Source organism: Ambystoma mexicanum, chromosome 8 (genome assembly GCF_040938575.1).
Source record: "Ambystoma mexicanum isolate Mex_15411 chromosome 8, UKY_AmexF1_1, whole genome shotgun sequence".
In the NCBI taxonomy this organism is placed as follows: Eukaryota; Metazoa; Chordata; class Amphibia; order Caudata; family Ambystomatidae; genus Ambystoma; species Ambystoma mexicanum.
In genome coordinates, this window is record NC_090929.1 from 592,589,122 (window position 1) to 592,608,805 (window position 19,684).

General features: G+C 48.2%; 1 protein-coding gene across 8 annotated transcripts in view; it reads left to right on the forward strand.

Annotated features, from left to right (window-relative positions):
- ESPN (espin) overlaps nucleotides 1-19,684 on the forward strand; it is a 1,343,653-nt gene that overhangs the window by 91,400 nt on the left and 1,232,569 nt on the right. The window lies entirely within an intron of this gene.

The window sequence follows — 19,684 nt, forward strand, 5'->3', positions numbered from 1 at the left end:
GAGGCAAATACTTGTGTATCATGGATGCAAGAAGATATTACAGGCAGCAGATTTGAAAAAAAAGCACCAAATATACAGATGCAGGGTAATGATAGTAGTAGGGAATCCGGCGGCAGCATAATAGCTATTCTTAGTGTCACGCCTCATCAGGCAAGGAGTGGGTGACAACTGGGCGGACGGTTTTATGCTTTAACACCAGTGGTCGGGGAGTGAGTGGGAATCGAGGAGTGTGAGGATTAAGCTAGCAGTAAGGCACATAGGCCCTCATTACGACCCTGGCGGAAATCGAAAAACGATGGCGGAAATGCAATACCGCCATCGAATAGCGCTCGGTGCGACTATGACCCGTCACCGCAAAGTACGAAGCCATTAGCGACACCGTAGTGAACGCCAACGCTAACTGCACCAAGCACGCGCGCGCGCGCCATGCCAAACCGCAAACACCACCATGGTGCAACGGTACGCCAATTCCGACCCTAGCGGACATGTACCTAACGCCATCAGGCATGGCGGAATGTATCATTCCGCCATGGCGAGAAGTACGGCATCGCGAATCAACCGTAAACGGCCCCACTGAGTGCCTGTACACCGCTCCCTGCCCACAAAGTACAACTCCCCGTAAGGTGCAATGAAGCCACAATGCAACCATTGAAATGTACAAGTCACCCATGCATGCCAACGAACAAAAGAAACACAAGAGGGGCCAATGGGAGCTGCAGGGCACAGATGGCACGAATACAGAAGCCATCCCAATGGACATGACCACAGTCCCCCACCAAGAAACGCACGCAAACACAGGCACCTGTGACCAGCAATATTCCGAAAACCACATCATTCAACCAGTCCACCTGGCTGACCGGCATCTGTTACACAAAACCCAATCCCCCGCCCCTGAGCATGACAACATTCAAACTGGCATATTGGCAGCCCCCATCCCTGACCTCACTGGGCTTCGTAGGCAAACGCGCACAGCACAGTACCACGCAACTAAACCCCGAAGCTGGAACCCAATGCAGATCTCCTCACAATACATCGCCCCCCAAATAGGCATATGCCACATCACTTGCAAAGAAAAACGCTACACGGGCCAAATCAGAATAGAAATTTTATGCACATCAAAATCACAAAGCACATACAGCCATCAGGCCATGAACTCCAAAACACTAATCACCATTGTGGGCTGCTTCCGCAAGAAATGACCAGCCACTACCTGTGTGTCGCCCTGTTCCCCCATGGTACACAGAGCCACATTCACGTACGAAAAGGCAACATGGAAGCGCACAGAACCGCAGGGCCGTCCCAATGGGGAGGCACTAGTCCAGCTGAAAGGCCGAAATGTTGCTCCGAGCCACCAGTACTGCGTAAGGGCATGTGGCCCATTGGCGATCGTCCCATAAGATCGTAATGCTGCTCCACTGATTAACACGAAGCAGCAGGTGTCGGGAGTAAAATCCATCTGCAGGAGTGGCATACAGATGGCAGTGGCAAAAGGGGAGGAGATACCTGTCAACCAAAAGAAAAGAAAAAGAACAGAATGGCCATCAGAACTACATACCAACAACTCACTTCAATGATCACACGAAATCCACAGCCATATGCATGCTAGCCCACTCCAAAGGAACATCACCACCCCAAAACCACTTGCGACTCATAACCATCTATATCGAGGTGCAAACACCATCACAAACGAGTGTCTGAGGGCGCCTCGAGACAGGGAGGGCTCAACAAGGCCAGATGGACGATGGTCCCACTATGGCAGCCCTGCATCACATAGCGTAGGGGAGGCGGATAGATCCCAAGAAGCCCTGTACATGGCAAACTCTGTATCAAATCACCTGCCCATGCATCCATCCATCATTCCCTCATCCCGGGATCAAAATGCCTGAATAATTACTCACATAACATTAGAAACATCCATTGAGTCTGTGCGTTATGCAGCCTGCTAAATCCACAGTGCCCCAGCCCGTAATTCCAGTGTTGTGAAGTAACATGTATTTGGGAACGGACGGCCTCATCGCCCACGTAGCTATTGCGCATCCCAAACTATTCATATCAATCATTGCTCCCTCGCCATGGGCCCTGTCTCAAGGACATAGAACAATAGAACGTTACATTTGCAGTCAGACCTGTGGGCATCTCCTCGCCGCTAGCTGGAAACCGAAAGCGCCGCCCTTCGAATTCCTCATTTGCAACATCACGTCGAAAAGGCATCTGTGGCCGTTTGAAATCACTAATTATTCCATCGAGTGCGGCTGTGTGTGAAAATGGCAACTGCCTTCACCCACGAATGGGACGCCCCGCCCGTCGTTGCAACTCGGTACAGTGATGCATGAGGGCCCACCGTTACTCGAGTACTACGTCCCACTGACCCCTCACAAGTCTGTTCGCGACTGCACAGATAGTATGTGAAACAATGGGACCACAGCAGAATGAACATATCAACCAATCTTACACGGCCATCGGGTACAAATACATGATTGCAATAGCAAGATACAATTCCCCGAATTGCAGCGTTGTGCGCGGGACGTGCTCGGCCAAAGGGGAGAGCAGTTTGCACAGGTGGAATCAATCACCACAGGTGGAGGCCATACAGCCTGAAAACACATAAATTGCACAGCCAGTCTCCTCCCACAACCACACCGAAATGCTACCGGCAGGACTCGCGATGTTGGCCCTGGGGGACCTGATAGCACTGCAAGTGCTCCGACTCCAAGAAGTAGACGAACACCAACTACAACCAGCCGCACGGAGGAGACGCAGGAGGAGGAGGAGGCCAAGGCAGGGCCAGCAAGGCCCACCAGCACAGCCACTACCACCACGCAGGCAGCCCGCAATTCAACGCCTCCGAGCACATCCGTTCAACCTCACTGATGAGCAGATCCACACCCTCTACCGTCTGGACCGGGACACCATAGCCGCCATTGTGGACATGACACAGGCTGACCTTGTCAGCATGATAGATAGCCCAACCGCCATCCCACCCCTACTGATGGTGGTGTCTGTACTCCACTTCCTGGCCACAGGCACCTACCAGCACACAGTCGGACAGTTGCATGGCATTTCTCAGCCACTGTTCTCACGGACACTATTGCAAGTGCTCGATGCCCTCCTGAAGCACGCAGACGACTACATCTCTCTACCACGCTCGGAGCAGGAAATAACCAACACAAAAGTGGGATTCCATGCACTTGCCGGCATACCGGGTTGCATTGGTGCCATCGACTGCACCCATGTTGAATTGGTCGTCCCACATGCCATGGAGGCCCAGTACCGCAACCGAAAACAATTTCATTCCCTGAATGTACAGATGGTGTGTGACTCCAACAGGATCATTACACATTGTTGTGCCCGATTCCCTGGATCAACCCATGATTCTATGGTCTTGAGGAACTCTACAATACCACGCTACATGGAGCGACACGCAGGGAACAGATCCTGGCTACTCGGTGAGTCTCATTACATGCATGATGATGTGGGGTATGTGAATTGTCAATGACCTGCCAGGAAGGGGGGGGGGTGTGCGTACGTATCAATGGCATTCCACATCATACGTTTCTCGTCCACATACAGGTGATGCTGGATATCCACTGAAGAGATGGCTCCTCACACCAGTCCGGAACCCACGGGACCAGCATGAGGAGGACTACAACCATGCCCACTCACGTACCCGTGTAGTCATTGAACAGGCATTCGGCCTACTGAAGACCCGTTTCCGCTGCCTCAGCAGGTCTGGCGGGGCACTCCTGTACCGCCATGAGAAGGTTGCAAAGATGGTGATGGCATGTGTCATGCTCCACAACATGTGCGTACGTAGAAATGTGCCCATGCCCCCTGACGCAGAACTGCAAGCACCTGATGATGGTCATGATGAGGGTGGGGATGTGGCAGCACCTCATGGAGTCTGCGAGGCACCGGAGGCCCGTGACATTCGTCAGCATCTCATTGATGTATGCTTCTAGCACTCACGCCTGGTGGCTGATACATGGACACGGGACTCGTGGCACTGCGTGTGTCTGGGACATGCACAATATGGACTGTACGCCTATGATGGCCTAGTACACAAAGATCAATGTCCACACTTCTCATTGGTTGATCGTGCACTTTTTATGGCATATGTGATATCATGTTGAACACCCTATCGACCCGCCACCCAAGTGAGCCCAACACACCCCCTCCACCCTCCTACCTCCCCCCCGAACACCAGTGTCCAAAGATGCTCATTGTCAGTGGGCTGTCGCTATTGCATGCCCCCTCTGCGGGTATCAGGGGCACCCCTGCCTGTGGAGCGCAGGTTCCTTCCAGATCTACGTTGGGGGCTGCCCTGGACAGAACTTGCAACGGATGATGTGTCTGCCTGCTCACGTCCATGCATGTCCCTAAGGGTTTGCGAGAGCTCAGTGAGCACACGGCGCACTGCGGCAAGTTCGGCACATACGTCTTTGGACGTCGCATGCAGTTCCCCCCTCAGGCTCTCGGTGCTACTCTCCATTTGGACTCTCAGGCTCTCGGTGCTACTCTCAATTTGTGCCCTTAGCGTCTCTGTACCTCTCTCCATTTCTGCCCTAAGTGTCTCTGTTGATGTTTCTATGTCTGCCTTGGTGCCCCCACATTCATCGGCATGGCCCTTGAGGAGTGTGGCCATTTGCTGCTGTTGGACGATTAACTTGTCGAGGGACTGTTGCCTCTGCTGGGCCATGGCCATTTGCGGTGGTGTCACAGAGGGGCTGTTGTCCTCATGTTGCCTTGCCACAGGGCTTGTGGGGGATGGCCAGTCGTCGTCTTGTGGCTGCACCTGCGTGGTATCCTCATGTTGTACGGGATGGGACAGACAGGGGGATTGGGACAGGTCATGGATGGATCTGACCTCGACATCCCCGTCTTCTGTGTCCGAGCATGCTGCCATCAATGGGGTGTCACCTATGGTGCTGCTGCCACCAGAGGCAGTGCCTTCTGTGGCATCCATTGGGGGGACCTGTGGTGGTGGTGTTGTGGCCATGCTGGCTGCTGGGGTGCCTGTTGATGTTCCCTCCTCTGTGCTGCCACCTGATTTGTGCTGCTGCCGTGTCTTGATGCGTGCAGCTGAGGTGGAGGGTCTCTGGCCGTTGGTCTTGGCCCTCTTTGCAGGTGTGCTGGTAGGGGTGTCCTGTAGCTCGTCGTTTGGATCGGACCCTGTGGTGGAGTAAAGGAGGGCGAGGGTTATTGATGGGTCAGTGGGAATTGGAATGGCATTGTATCACATGCATTGGGGTGGTACCTGAGGGTGATTTGGGTCGGGGTCTTGGAGGTGCTTTGATTTGTGTGTGGAGTGAGGGTGCAGTTGTTTGGCAGCCTGCAGTTAGGGTGTGCCTGCTGCACGTGTAGTGCGTGTATTAGGGGTTTTTAATTATTTATGTATTTATTGTGGGTTTTGACGTGCGCTTTCAGGCCGATGTGTGTGGACGTTCTCCTGGACATGTGTTTCTGTTGCACTATGTGGACGCATGGTACTTCACATGGATGGACTGTGTGGATTTGGCATTGTTTTATCTGGCCCACCTACCTGAATCTTCGGATGTCTGCACTCCTTTCTCCATCCCTCCGACTCCCTCTATGCTCTCCATTCCGATGGTGGAGGCACAGATTTCTTCCCAGGGGGTCAACTTGATGGGTGATTCAGGACCTCCCCCGGTGGCTGTGGCAATGTTGCGGTTGGCAGAGAGTATGCTGCGGACGCGTATCCGCAGGTCGTCCCATCGCTTGCGGCATTGCTGTGGGGTGCGGGGTGCGGTCCCCACCGCACTTACCCGCTGTGCCACCAGAGCCCATATGGCCTTCTTGTTTGCAAGTGCCGTCCTGGTCATTTGCGTGGAGAAGACGACGGCAGCATTCTCCTGGAGGGTCTCTGTTAGCACGGTGAGTTCCTCACGGGAGAAGTGGACCTGCCGCTTGCGGTCGCACGCTTTCTTCGCTACTTTTCCCATTTTTCTTGGTTTCGCTAGGGTGGTTGACGGGTTGGGGTGTGTTTCAGGGTAGTGATTTTAGTGGTTGTGTGGTTTTGGTGTTTTTATAGGTGTACGCCGGGATGTTTCCCGTTCCGGGCCCATGTTTTAACTTCCGTTTCCGTATATTTCCGGGCACCGTACTTTCCGGTAGGCGCACACTGCGGTGACCGCTAAGAGGGGTGGCGGTATTGCACCTAGGGCGCCGTACGGCGGCGGTGTGGGCCGTTTTGGGGTCATTTCCGCCATCGCGGACTTTGCACTTCCGCCGTGGCGTGGTGCTCGTGCCCGATGGGTCGGAATGGGCCGCACTTTGCTCCTTCGTACAATGGCGGAAACGCTATTTACGCTGTGGCGCTCCGGTCAGTCGCTTTCCGCAAGGGTCGTAATGAGGGCCATAGACTGGACATGCTATGCAGTACAATTTGTGTTGACATGGGTGGTGAACAGAGAAAAATAGTCAGTATCAGCCAGTTGAGTTGAAATGGGCAGGGTCTCACCAGTAGTAGTAGAGAGGTTGTATCTGGTGAAGCGGGAGCATTGCAGGTTGCGGTGTTGTAGGGCACAGGGACTTGGAGCAGCTTGCAGCGCGGCATGCTCGGTCAGCTCAGTCAGGGGAGTGGCCTTCTTACCTTGGCTTTACTTCCTGGACCGGCGATCGCCTGCCGGCGATTGGGTGCAGTGTAAATATGGTAAGTCAGCCAATAAGGGACAACGAGGGACAGGCTTCCAGTCGGACGTAGTCAGGCAGCATAGCTTTTTATGGCGGTGGCCATCTTGAGGCAGGATGCCTCATCTGCAATGCAATAGCCGGTGCTATTATGATCAGTGCATTTACATGAAATGCTTCTTAGGGAGCGACGAGCACATCAGGGTGTGGCACAGTTTAATAAAGGTATCGGGCATCAGCAGCAAAGAGCGTGGATCGGATGCTCGCTGAGGGGCTACAGGGCAGACTCAAATTCTGCCTGGAGCTTCCCTATGCAGCACGGCTCCTCCTCTGGTGTTGAGAAGGCTGAGAGTGGCTGGGCTCTTAAACAGAAAGTATTGTTGAAAGAGTTAGTACTGGCAACATATTTAAGGTTTAGATGTAATGGTGGGGCATGCATTTTGGCTCATTCAGCACCCAACACCTGGTGGAGCAAAAACAATGGAAATGGGTTGTGAATAGAAGTCTCCTTTAGCGATGTGTCAATATTTCTTTCTTTTGGTTGTTTCTGGCATTGTGATTGGCCGAAAGTTGAATATTCTGTGTGTGCCTCTGTTAGAATTGATTGCCTCTACTGTCAATGTAACAAGAATGGCCCAGATGTTTTATGCTTTTCAAAATAGTAGGTTTCCCTTCTTTATTTGTTTGAAGCATGTGCCTGTACTCCAATGTTTGCTAATGCTTATAATAGAGTGAGCATTACTTCTGTTCTTTTACCAAGGCACAAAGTTGATTGTGGTATTGTCAGGAGGTCTTGTCATCTAAGGGGGTTGAGGTTTTCGAAGACACACAGGCTGTGCATTGTCACATTCATGATTCCTGGTATCAGTGGCAAGAGGTGGGGGGAGTGGGACAAGGCTTATCTTCCTCCACCTCCAAGGTTCATGGGAAGGGTTCTCAGCTATCTGCGCTGAGCTGCAATCCAGAGCCTTTTATTGATCCTAATCACTTTATAATTGACCTAACTAGTCCTGAACTGGAACAGAGGCTAAGACAGTCTTTCCTACTGCCTTTCCAGATGTCACCGCAGGCTCGGGACAAGATGAATGCTTCTTCTAATCAGGCACCATTTATGAAGCAACTTTAGAGCCCTTGTCTGGCCGCATTAAGTGCCTGGTGGATACAGGCCTCACGCCCGAAAATGCGCTTTTTATGCAAGACCCCGGCCATAAGCCTGGAGAATTTCTGGTACTTGTGTCCTGGAATGTGGTTGGAATTAAATCCAGATTAGGCCATCCTGAGCTTTTGTCACTCTTAAAAGAGTCCGACATTATCTTAATACAGTATTCCTGGACACTGGAGGATGTGGCTGTTGATGGGTTTGTGGTCTACTATGTCCCTGAAAAGAGAAGTCCCAGGGGGCGCTGTCACAGAGGGCTGTGTATTTTGGTGAAGTACCCCCCTTGAGAGTGAGTCCTTCCAGCTTGAGCCGCTATGACCTTTCCTGCAGGCGGCAGGAATCCACAGGTTGGGCAGTCGTGATGTCCTGGTGCTGAATTTGTATAATAGCCCTCATTTCCAGTTTAGCAAGAATGGTCTCTCTATCTTAGCCTCCACAATGAAGGGCCATGTAAACTGGGTGGCTGACAATGATATACTTCTTATTTTAGGGCAGGATTTAATTCTCAGGTTGAGTAACGGGCCTGGCAGTACTTTGTTTGATCTGATGGAAATTGATTTGGCTGGCATTTTGCCACCGATCATGAGAGATGAGAAAATTAGCAGGGATGGGCTTGGGCTTTGGAAACTCCTTTTTTCTAGGGGGCTGCGTGCCATCAATGGTCATTTCCCTGAGGATGTTCCGGCAAATCTTTAATTTTACCTCTGCGTTGGGTCATTCTACCATTGATTAGTTTTGTGTCCCAGCGAAAATTCTGGTATTGTGTTACTGAGTTTAGGGTGTTTGATGTCCTGTGCAGTGATGATATTCCTATCCAACTCATGTGCAGGCCCCAGGGCAGGTCTTTCCACTGGGGGCTGACTGATGAGTGCCCCGGTGTCTTGAAGCCATGGCTAGAATGGCAATCAGTAGATTGTGAGAGCCTGCAGAGGAATATTGTTAGAAATAATTGACAGGCTCTTGAATGTTTCTTATCTGGGAATTTAGACCATAGTGACCACTGGTTTCAATTTTCATTATTATTGACTTATCTTTCGGCGCCAGGCTCATAGACATTACTTACCTCATGCAGACCATGCTGCAAATGAATCCAAGCCAACGTGAGGCCTGGATGGGACTATTTTACTACAGGGACTATTTTTTACTCGGGTGTGGTTCTGGGGAACTTCTTACCTGGAACTACTTTGGAGGCTATTTAAACCATGCCCGAACAGCAGCACACGCTTTGTGTTATTCTGCACTCAGCAGCGTAACGCTCACCGTGCCTGCAGTCAGCATCCAGTTTTCTGCCACGCCCGCCTCGAATCCGGAGCTCCTAGAAAAAGGGGAAAGAAGGAGGATCACGGACATTATTTTGATTTCTTACCTGATTCCAGATCCAGCACGTCTCCGAACCTGGAAAGGACATTATTTTTATTCCTTACCTGATTCCGGATCCAGCATGTCTCCGAGCCTGGAAAGGACATTATTGTTACGCTTACCTGGAACCCACAGGGGTGTCGATCGGACCCGGACAGCTGCGGTCTCTGTCAACGTGATGCGTAGTGCAGAGATGACTGTCTGGACTGGCCCGCCTAGTCTTGTCTGCTGGACCCGAAGAAGTATTTTCGTGCCAGTGGAGACAGGGATTAGCCACCTGTGGGTTTTAGTGATGGCCTCCCAACTGTTCTCGCTCTCCCCCACTAATCACCTCCGATATCCCCTTAGTAACCTCACCTTATGTTTGTAAAAGATGAGCTCTCCATCCTGCGTGTCTTGCAGGGGAGCGTAGATACCAGTTACTTCACTGGTTTGAAGGCGTTGGGAGAGTTCCGGTAAGCATTGACTCTGAAGTCCCAGGCGGGATTGGTAAGTATCAAGTTAAAAGAGTTTAATGTGCCCGATGTTCACTCTTGTCCCCTTCCTCCCTTAAGTTGCAACTGAGTTCGTGAGAAGAAGGTCTCGTAGCTGCTGCTGGCATTCAGGTAAGAGTCTGTGTTACCCAACGCTGTCCGGTAACTATTGCATGCGTTAACGTGTTATTTTTCTCCCTCTTTACAGATGCGGCATATGAAGATATGGAGAATAATACCGCCAGTGGTAAATCAGGTACGTCTATGGTGGTAAGAGGTATTTGTTGATTCCCTTGGCTGACCGTGTTATTCTTGTGCCTCTAGGTGCCGGAGTACGGCGAAGAAATGATGGAGACAGTGCCGGATCGAAAGATGCTGTGAGAACTGGTGAGTATGGCGCTGTGCTGGAGCTGGCGAAGCGACCCGTGCAGGACTGATGTACTTTCCAGGTCGGGAGATGAAATGGATCCGGAATCAGGTGAGGAATTTGAAATAAGTTTGTTTTCTAACCTTGTCCTTTTCTTCCTCTTTATTCTAGGAGCTCTGGATTCGAGGCGGGCGTGGCAGAAGACTGGATGCTGGCTGCAGGCACGCGGGCGTGGCAGAAGACTGGATGCTGGCTGCAGGCACAGTGAGGGTCACGCTGCTGGATGCAGAATAACACGAAGCATGTGCTGCTGTTCGGGCGTGGTTTAAATAACCTCCAAAGTAGTCCCAGGAAAGAAGTTCCCCAGGACCACACCCGAGTAAAAAATAGTCCCATCGGGGCCTCACATTGGCTTGGATTTATTTGCAGCATGGTCTGCATGAGGTAAGTAATGTCTATGAGCCGGGCGCCTATGGCGTCAGGAATGATTTTTATTATGAGCCTGGTGCCTACGGCGCCAGGACTGAACCCAGACAGCCCCTGGCTGGGGCTGCTGGGGTTTTTGTAAATGTCTGGATGCCTGCTCCCGGGGCTGATGGGCTTCATCCGGATGCCCAGGGGTAGGCATCATGACAATTATTTCTGCACGCGTCGCATCACTAGCGGCAGCGCCGCGCCATACTCACCAGTCCTCACAGCATCTTTCGATTCGGCGCTGCCTCCATCATTTTCTTCGCCGAACTCCAGCACCTGGGGAACAAAAGACATAACAAGGTGAGCCGAGGGAGCCAACAAATATAATCTCTTTTACCACGATAGACTTACCTGATTACCACCTGAGGCATTAACCTTTAACACGCCATATCTTCTTATGCCGCACCTGTAAAGAGAGAGAACACAACAAGTTAAACACATGCAACTTTTACCGGACAGTGTTAGGTAATACAGACTCTTACCTGAACGCCATCAGTTGCCTCAAGGCAATATTCTCTCGGACCCCTGCAATTCAAAAAGGGAAAATGGAACAAGAGTGAACATCGGACATATTGAACTCTTTGAACTTTATACTTACGGGTCCTCGCCAAGAACCTCTGAGTCAATATTCATCCTGAACTTTTCCAACACCTTCAAACCAGCGAAGTAACTGGTATCTACGCGCCCCTGCATTCCACACAGGATGAAGAGCTCATCATTTAAAAACATAAGGTGAGATTACGTTAAGGGGATATCGGAGGTGACTAGTGGGGAGAACAGTGGGGTGCCATCACTAAATCCACAGGTGGCTAAATCCCTTTCTCCACTTGCAGGAGAATACTTCTACGGGTCAAGCAGACGAGATTAGGCGGGCCAGTCCAGTCTGTCATCTCTGCATTACGCATCACGTTGGTGGAGACCGCAGCTGTCCGGGTCCGATCGACGCCCCTGTGGGAGCCAGGTGAGCGTAACATCCTTATATACTAATGGCTCTGGAGACATGGCTATTGTTGAGCCCCTTGCTTTGGCCTCTAATCCATTATCTGGCATCATGGAGGACATCATCATAATAACTGATAAGGAAATCTTGACAGCTATTAAGGACCAAGGCAGAAATCAGGCCCCTGGTCTGGACAATGTTCCCACAGTCTTGTTCTTGGCGGAACCAAATCTATGGGCTCCCATTTTGACTTTGGGACTTAATGCTACATGTGCTGGAGGTATCTACCCTGTTTCTTCATTATTTGCTATCATTTGTCCAGTCTACAAAAAAGGCCCAAAGGCGCTACCAGCGTCTTGTAGAACACTCTCTCTTTTACATTGAGCGTTTAAGATCTTGGGGAGGACCGTCCTTGGGAGACTGGAGTCTTGGGCGGAGAGTCCAAACATCTTCTCTCCTATTCAGATGGGCTTCAGACCAGGTCTGTGGACCACAGAGCGGACCTTGAATCTTTATCTGGTGGTGGCACATTCTTTGTTTATCAAGGACAAACCATGAATTTGGCTTTCATGGATCTTAGCACTGCGTTTGACAAGATCAATCGTGGCAGGCTATGGAGCATGCTCAGATCCATGAATTGTCCTGACACCTTGGTGGATCTCTTAGAAGGATTACATCACTCAATGATGGCATGTGTGAGAAGTGGACCTGCTGGACATTGCATCCCTTTCCTTCAAGTGGAATGTATGGTACGTCAAGGCTGCATTTTGGCCCTCTTGCTTTTTTGTCTTAATATAAATGGTCTTTATGACCATTTGCTTAAATCTAATTATGACATTCCCAGACTGGGCAGTAGGCATTTGCCCACACTTGCCTATGCAGAAGACACAGTTTTAATAGCTCGCCCCCCTAGATCCCTTCAGTGCCTCGTTGATGATTATGCCCGATTTATGGATACCCTAGGTCTAAAGGTAAATGCCCAGAAGTCAGCTATGATGGTTTGTCACAAGGGGAAGTGCCCCTGAAGGTTTTTAGCAATGTTTTGTAAAGGATTGTTCCAAGAGTGGCTCATTTTGATTACCTGGGGGTGAGATTTTAATTGAATTTCAGGATGGAGGCACATGTGGGGCAGCAGACCCTGAGATTTAAACAGAAATTGCGGGGGTGGCCAGAGCTTTTGGGCCATTTAAAATAAAACCGATTGAGCTAGTAGTGGCAGGATATTGCATTGAGTTGTGGGGATCTGGTCAAACTGAATCTTTCCAGGTAGTTGGGAACACTTTTTTAAAGAGCACTTTGGGGTTACCTGGGTCTGCCCCCAATTTCGCAGTTCATCAAGAACTGGGCTGCTGTTTTCTTACTGATTCCATTGCATCTATGCCTGCTAGTACTTGGCTAAGAATTTGGGGCATGTCCAAAGCTACCTTGACCCAGGAATTAGTTAGTTCCCTTGTGTTCAGCGACCCCCTTTTAAGGACTTCATGGATCAGGTATGTGAAAACTGTATTGTTGGAGGCGGGTGTGGGTCACTATTTTTTCCACAACAGCCCTTTTTTCTAAGACGGATGTACATTTTGCAAAAAATAGTGTACTCCACTCTATTCAGACCAAGAGAGAGACTTTGGATATCGTGAGGCCTTCCAACAGGAAACATTTGATAATTATGTACCTTGGCTACAGAAGTATCTGAGCTGGGCACAGCATCTGTTTCAACGCATCCTTATTTCGAGGGTACGTTTTAACTGTATTCATTTAAGAGCTGTGGTGGCAGCTCAATCATGTTTGCTTTGTGGGGCACCCAAGGAGGACGTGGCACACTGTTTTGCCCAGCTTTTTCAGCAATTAGAGAATATACTTTGAAACCTGCTTGCACATGTCATCACCTGAGCCACAAAAATGTGCATCTGAATGTGTGCATCTTGGAGGTGCATATTTGGCTTCCCTTTGTTACCTCCCTTTGCACATTCGAACAAACAAGGGGGCATCTTTGTGAATTTCCATGTGCATCATTGATCTGCAAATGCAACCAGGCTTTGAAAAGTGCAGATAATAGAGACATTCCCCTACACCTGTTTGTTACTAATGCAGGAGGAAACACAATGCACGACAGGGACATTTCTGACCCAGTCATGCACTCTGTTTGAAATGTGATAGTTGCAGTATAATAATAATTTCTATCACCCAAACAGAGATGGAAATACATTTTCTTTTACTTTTCACAAAGACAGGCCCTTTAAAGGCTTGTCACTGTGAAATGCGCTCCCAGCACCTACATGATTTCTGGGAGCCAGTTGTACATCAGTGTAGGTAGTGCACTCCTAACACTAATGTATGCAAGGAAGCAACCAGTGCATCATTGTTGCTGCAGCCTGGCTCCTTGGAAATGTGTACGTCACCTTTGTGGATAAGGTGACCTGTGCATTTTTAAAATTTGAAATGAATGGAAATGAAAAATATGCATCGTGTCCATTAATATTTGAGGATCTGCCCCTTTCTTCCTATCTTTCTATCTTTAAAGTCCACAAATTAACATGGTTTACTATTCATCCTCTGAATTTGACTTTTTTGATGGTGGCATCTTTTGGAAATACGTTTTTACATTTAACTTCTCAGGAGCTACATAAGGAATATCATACATTTGTTGATAACTACACTTTTTTGAGTAAATATTTTGAATGGCAACTTTACTAATACACATAACAATTCGAACACATGGGCCTAATTCACAAAGATTTGCTTTGGAGCAAACTAAGAGATACACATGGCCATTTCAGATTTGCACCTGCTACAATATATCTGATTCTCAATGGCTGAAACTGGAAGAAATCGGGAGAGGCCTGGAGAATCTCTGCGATCCACACGTTCAAATGCAAGTGATCTACATGTTCTCATTGCATAATAATCTAGGGATCTCTTAATCTGCTCCAGTGTTAGGCTTTGTGAAATACAGATAAGGTAGCAGATGCAAATCGAAGATGATCACAAGGATCTTCTGATTTGCTCCCGTGCAAATATTGAGAATTAGGCATACAGCATACTATATGCATTATGTGAGTGAGCAGGAGACAGACATTTATGAGTGAGTTAGAGATTTACACATGACTGTTACTGGTGAGAGCACTGCTGCTCAACTCTGACCCCCAAAGATTTTCAGCATGTCTTACAAGAGCACATTTGTATGGTTCAAAAGTTATGAAAATCTCGCCATTGCACCTGTAACTGTATTTTAGCAGTGGGGAGACTTATGTGTGTCTCCTTTCAAGCATGTACACACACATATGCCTTGTATGTTTAAACATTGCATTGAAAAGTTCACTGGGGTGGTCTTCTTCACACATCTGCAAACTGTAATGAATCCAATGTTATAAATACTCCCTTTCTGGCAGTGTCCTCCCCGTATGTGTCCAGGGGACTGCAGCTGCTACCTGATCCTGTCCCTTGGCACAGCTATATGAAGGAGAATTAGATGGGAGGAAACAACCTCTGGGAGGGAGTGGTGGTATCCACGGATGAGACATGGTATCCTCCTGTTCCCCTGCAGGATGAATCTACCATACATAAGACCCTAATGGCCTAAAGTGATTCTTACCCTGCTCCCTCAAGGGAGAGCGCTGAATTTCTCTCAATCCAATCTGCAGATCAACTTTCAAAAACTGATGTGCCCTCAGAACATGTTTAATTCATTCCTCCAATATTTCCGTGCAAGTTAATGAAAAGGAACTACTGTTCCAAATAAACACCTTAACACTGCGACGAGGAAGAGGAATAGATGAATAGAGGAATACAGAGCCGTAGAAGCCCCAAGCACGGGCACCACTCTAGTTGTTGGGAGCGTGCACCTGTGCCCTTGATTGTTAAAACAGGAACACTAGAAGAAATGGCAGACTGCTGGCCGGAGTGGGCTGCTGCTCTTCGTGCAACTTCGGAACTAAGAGATGGATGTTGGAGCCAACTGACTCAAGTGTTAACCAGAGGAAGGCTGAATAAAAAAGATTCCATGCGGGAATGCCAGAAGCAAGTGCAGGGCTCCTGGGTGTTCGCCTGAGGAAAGAAGCAGAAAGACACTTACTGAAGACCCGCAAGGAGAAGAGAAACCCAGCCGGAACCACGGGAAGCCGAAAGCCAACTCCTGCAAGGAAGAGAGCATCCAGCGGATGTCATTCGGCAGGCTGCGAGCAGACCGGGAAGTGCCACAAAGATCCAGTGAGTCCATGCTGGGACGAAAGGAACACCTCTGTGTATTGGCAAACACGCCACATGTTTAAAGTTGAACATCCCAAAATGGATAAAGAAATGAAGCCGTTTGTTAACACGAGAAGCAAGAAAGTAAAAGCACATTTACCATAAAATGGCATCTTTGAGGTTTGGCCCTATGGACAGAGAATAAGAAACAGTAACAAGTTAGTATTTACCGGACAAGATGAATTAGCCAATAGCACTAAGGTTTTGCATTACCAAGATTGGAAGTGCGGGGGAAACATGAACAAGGCAATAGATCATAGACACAAGGAATTAGCCAAAAGGGCTAATGTGGTGAATGATCAAAAGTGGAGTTGCACAGACAGGCAACTACAAGAGTGTGAATACAAGAAGCCCTGTCAGAGCGTACGTCAGGCAATTACAACTGTGTGAATACAAGAAGCCCTGGCAGGAGAGTATACCAGGCAATTATTAGTGTGTGACTACAAGATGTCCTGGCCCAAGAGGAAACCAGGCAATTACAAGTGTGTGAATACAGGAAGCCCTGGCAGGACAGTGTACCATGCAATTACAAGTGTGTGAACATAGGGGAACAGAGAAACCCTTGCAGGAGGATATACTGGCTATCCTGACTACCCAAAGGCCAAAGATAATTATACATGACTTTGCTATTGATCTGGAAGAAAGACAAGAAATGTTATTTTCAAGAAACTGTGAAAAAAATCAAGGGCAAGGGACACACCCTCTGGATTAAGGAGCACTATCCTTGAGAGAGTGTTGTTGGAGTTATTTATTCCTTTTCAAATTTGAACACGTTTGAAACACTGAAGACCAAAGTCATTGGGCCTCATTATGAGTTTGGCGGTAGCCGTGCCGGTAAAACCGGCATGGCTGACGTGAAACTCATGAAAATACCAGCACCCGGCAATGGGCAATTACCGGGGTATTCCGACCCCGCCAGACCTAGTAATTACCCATTGCCGGGTGCCAATAATTGTCAGTCCCCATTCCCATTTGAGCCCCATACGGCTCAATAAGAATGGGGAGCACGGTAGCACCGGCACCGTTGATAACGGTGCTGGTGCTACCGTCAAGTTCTGCTCGCGGTCAGACCTGACGGCCGCAATGGCAGCCACGAGCAGAACTCGTTGTTTGATGGTCCGGGAACTATGTTACCGGCAAGCTTACCAGTACCGTAGTTCCCGGACCGGCAAATTTGTAATGACCCCCATTATCCCTTTCACCTTAAGATTTATTTAGAATGTGAGGGTCAGACAGTACTTTTGACACAGGTCGGTTTTGTTTTGGACATTCTGACACTGACAGAGCCTTAGTTTTTAGTTTGGGTAGGGAAACACCTCTAGTGCAGAGACAGCAAGGCATTTTTTCCAATCCCTTTTATTTATCAATAAAAGTCTGTCGCCAAAACCATGTCAAACTTGTGTCTGAGTTTCATTCCTGACGCCTCACAAACCTAATGACACGGAGTCGCTAGTGTGTGGGAACAACACATGCATGAGGCATTTGGCAGCTGAAAGACATACTTGGTTGGGAGCCGAAGTGGAAAGTTTAGGCTCGACAGACCCACCCCTGCACCGATGATGATCTACACAGTTAGAAATTATGATTTTGATAAATGCTCACACATTTTCTGCATTTCGTAAGTCGCTAATTTATTCCAAAGCAGAATTATATTGGCGACAAGTTGACTGGCACTTTCACTCTTTCACCCCAGTGGGTACAGTGGGTACAGAGTTTTGATACTGATGTGGAGGGAATGGACTTCAATGCTGCCTGGAACAAAGCAATGCTATTGATTGCAAAGGAGCTGGAAGGACAAAGACTCTTCAATGGTGTGCAGCGATAACTAACCCTGGAACTCATCAAGGAAGCAGTGAAGACAATTGCATAAAGATTTGACATCAAAGAGAGCATTGTTTCACAGAAAATCAAGTTCTGAGTATAATACAAACGCCTGATGAGTTACCTGACAATTATATTGTAAAACTAAGAGAGCTGGCGCTACCTGTGATGTGAACACACATGCTGAAGACCTAATAGGGATGTGTTGCTTCTCATTGATCAGTGACAAAGCCAAAGAAAGGTTCATACTTGAGATTTCTCCTAAATAAAGCATAGCAGATAGTCTGGTCCCTTGAAGAGACCTAGGGGCTGATTCATGGAATTATTTGCGCCGAAAAACGGGGATTTGTGCGCCATTCTGCCAGCAAATCCCCATTTGTTAAACAGGGATTTGCGGGCAGAATGGCGCACAAATCCCTGTTTTTCGGCTCAAATAATTCCATGAATCAGCCCCCATATCTACATAAAATAAATCAACACTCAACACAACCACTTCTGAAATGCAAGCTTTACATTCTAAACCAGTGAGCAAGTTCAATAAATCAATTCAAAATTTCAAAGACCAACGTGATGGAAAAAAAGAGTACAGATGTGTAGTCCTGCCATCGCTGCATGAATACAGGTCATACAGGCCGACACACAGACACAAGATGTCAAGCTAGAAACAAAAAAGAAAATACCTAATGTAAAAAATAAGAACACTATACATACGTGTGCTGACAAAGACGTCATAATGCTGCCTCCAACCTCTTAGGCATGAAGAGCAATGACAAATGTACCCTCACGTGCATGCAAACTTCAAAAGAAAAGAAGAATCTTTGAGAATACCAGAGCTCAATGCATGGTGCAGTCAAATGAAAAAGCTTTCATTTATATGGTCGATTCTAGTCTTGTCCTTACAGTAATTCCATTCAAGACAGGTAAGGAAATAGTACATGGACAGGGTACAAGTAAAGAAAATGAATTTATAACTGAATGCCTGAGGCATATCATCAGTGAGACTCTTGTGGTAAAAGAATTGCTGCAAACTACAAAGGCATTACCGTGCAAAGATGCATATACTTGGCCCAACATGGACTGGCCATAGTGGGATGGTATGACCAAACAAAATTAGCACTAGCTCTAGTTCCCAACAGTAACACAGTGCTGCTGTTCTTGCAAGCAGATAATGTGGAAACCACCCGTAACCATCACAAAAAAAGTGTTTTTATAAATGTTGGGGTTCATTCGGAAGAATGAACACAGAATTCACCTATACCCAGGAGCAATTCCTCACAGAGTGCATGGTCAGGCCCTGCCTCTGCAAGAGAAGGGCTCAAGAATCAATTGAAGGAACTACTAAACAATGGAACCATAGCGACTGTGGAGGCAACTGAATGGCTCAGGCCTGTAGTGCTCACTAAAAAAAGCATCATCAAAACAGCTTCATCAGCCTCAACAGAGAAATATTGACTGACATCTTTCCACTGCCCAGCATTTGTGAATTTATCTTAATGCTACGAGTTGATAAATATTTAACAAGTTTAACTTAAGTTATACCAACATATAAAGCCCCATAACTCCTCAAAATCTCTCATGGCATTCTTAATGCCTATCGGGACACTCATATACAGGATGCTGAAAGAGGGCCATGTAAAATCACAATTTTTGGAGTCCAGAGGTGAATCCTCTACTTTACCTCCAAGCTATGAAGTGCAGGAAAAGTAGCAGTGATTCTGATAGCGATCAAAAATAATGGGAACAGAATGGCGACGCCATTACTACCCGATCAAGCATGCCGGACCTGGTGTTATTGCTATTTGCACCCCAGCTTTTAAATCCAGAATCCCAGGGTGCTAAGAGCAATGTATTTTGTTTCATTTAATGGGACGCCTCGAACTGTCCCATTCATTGAAAATAAATATTTACCTTTGATGACCGCCATGGATCTTGAAGGCGGGGGTCCATATGCAGGCCCTTCCATTTCTATAGCAGCCAGCAGAGACACAGAGCAGAAGCAGTGGCGGTGGCAGGGGTGCCACCTCCAAACAAAATCAGGTAAGTGGGGCTGGGTGTGGTAAGGGACAATAGATTGGTTACCCCTCCCACCCCAGGCGCTAATATAAAATTATCTAAAGATATCTGTGCCCAGAGTTCTCCTCTAAACCCCTCTTCTTCTATAATGCTGGCTCCATTGGGTCTTCCTACCTTAATTGAGTGGA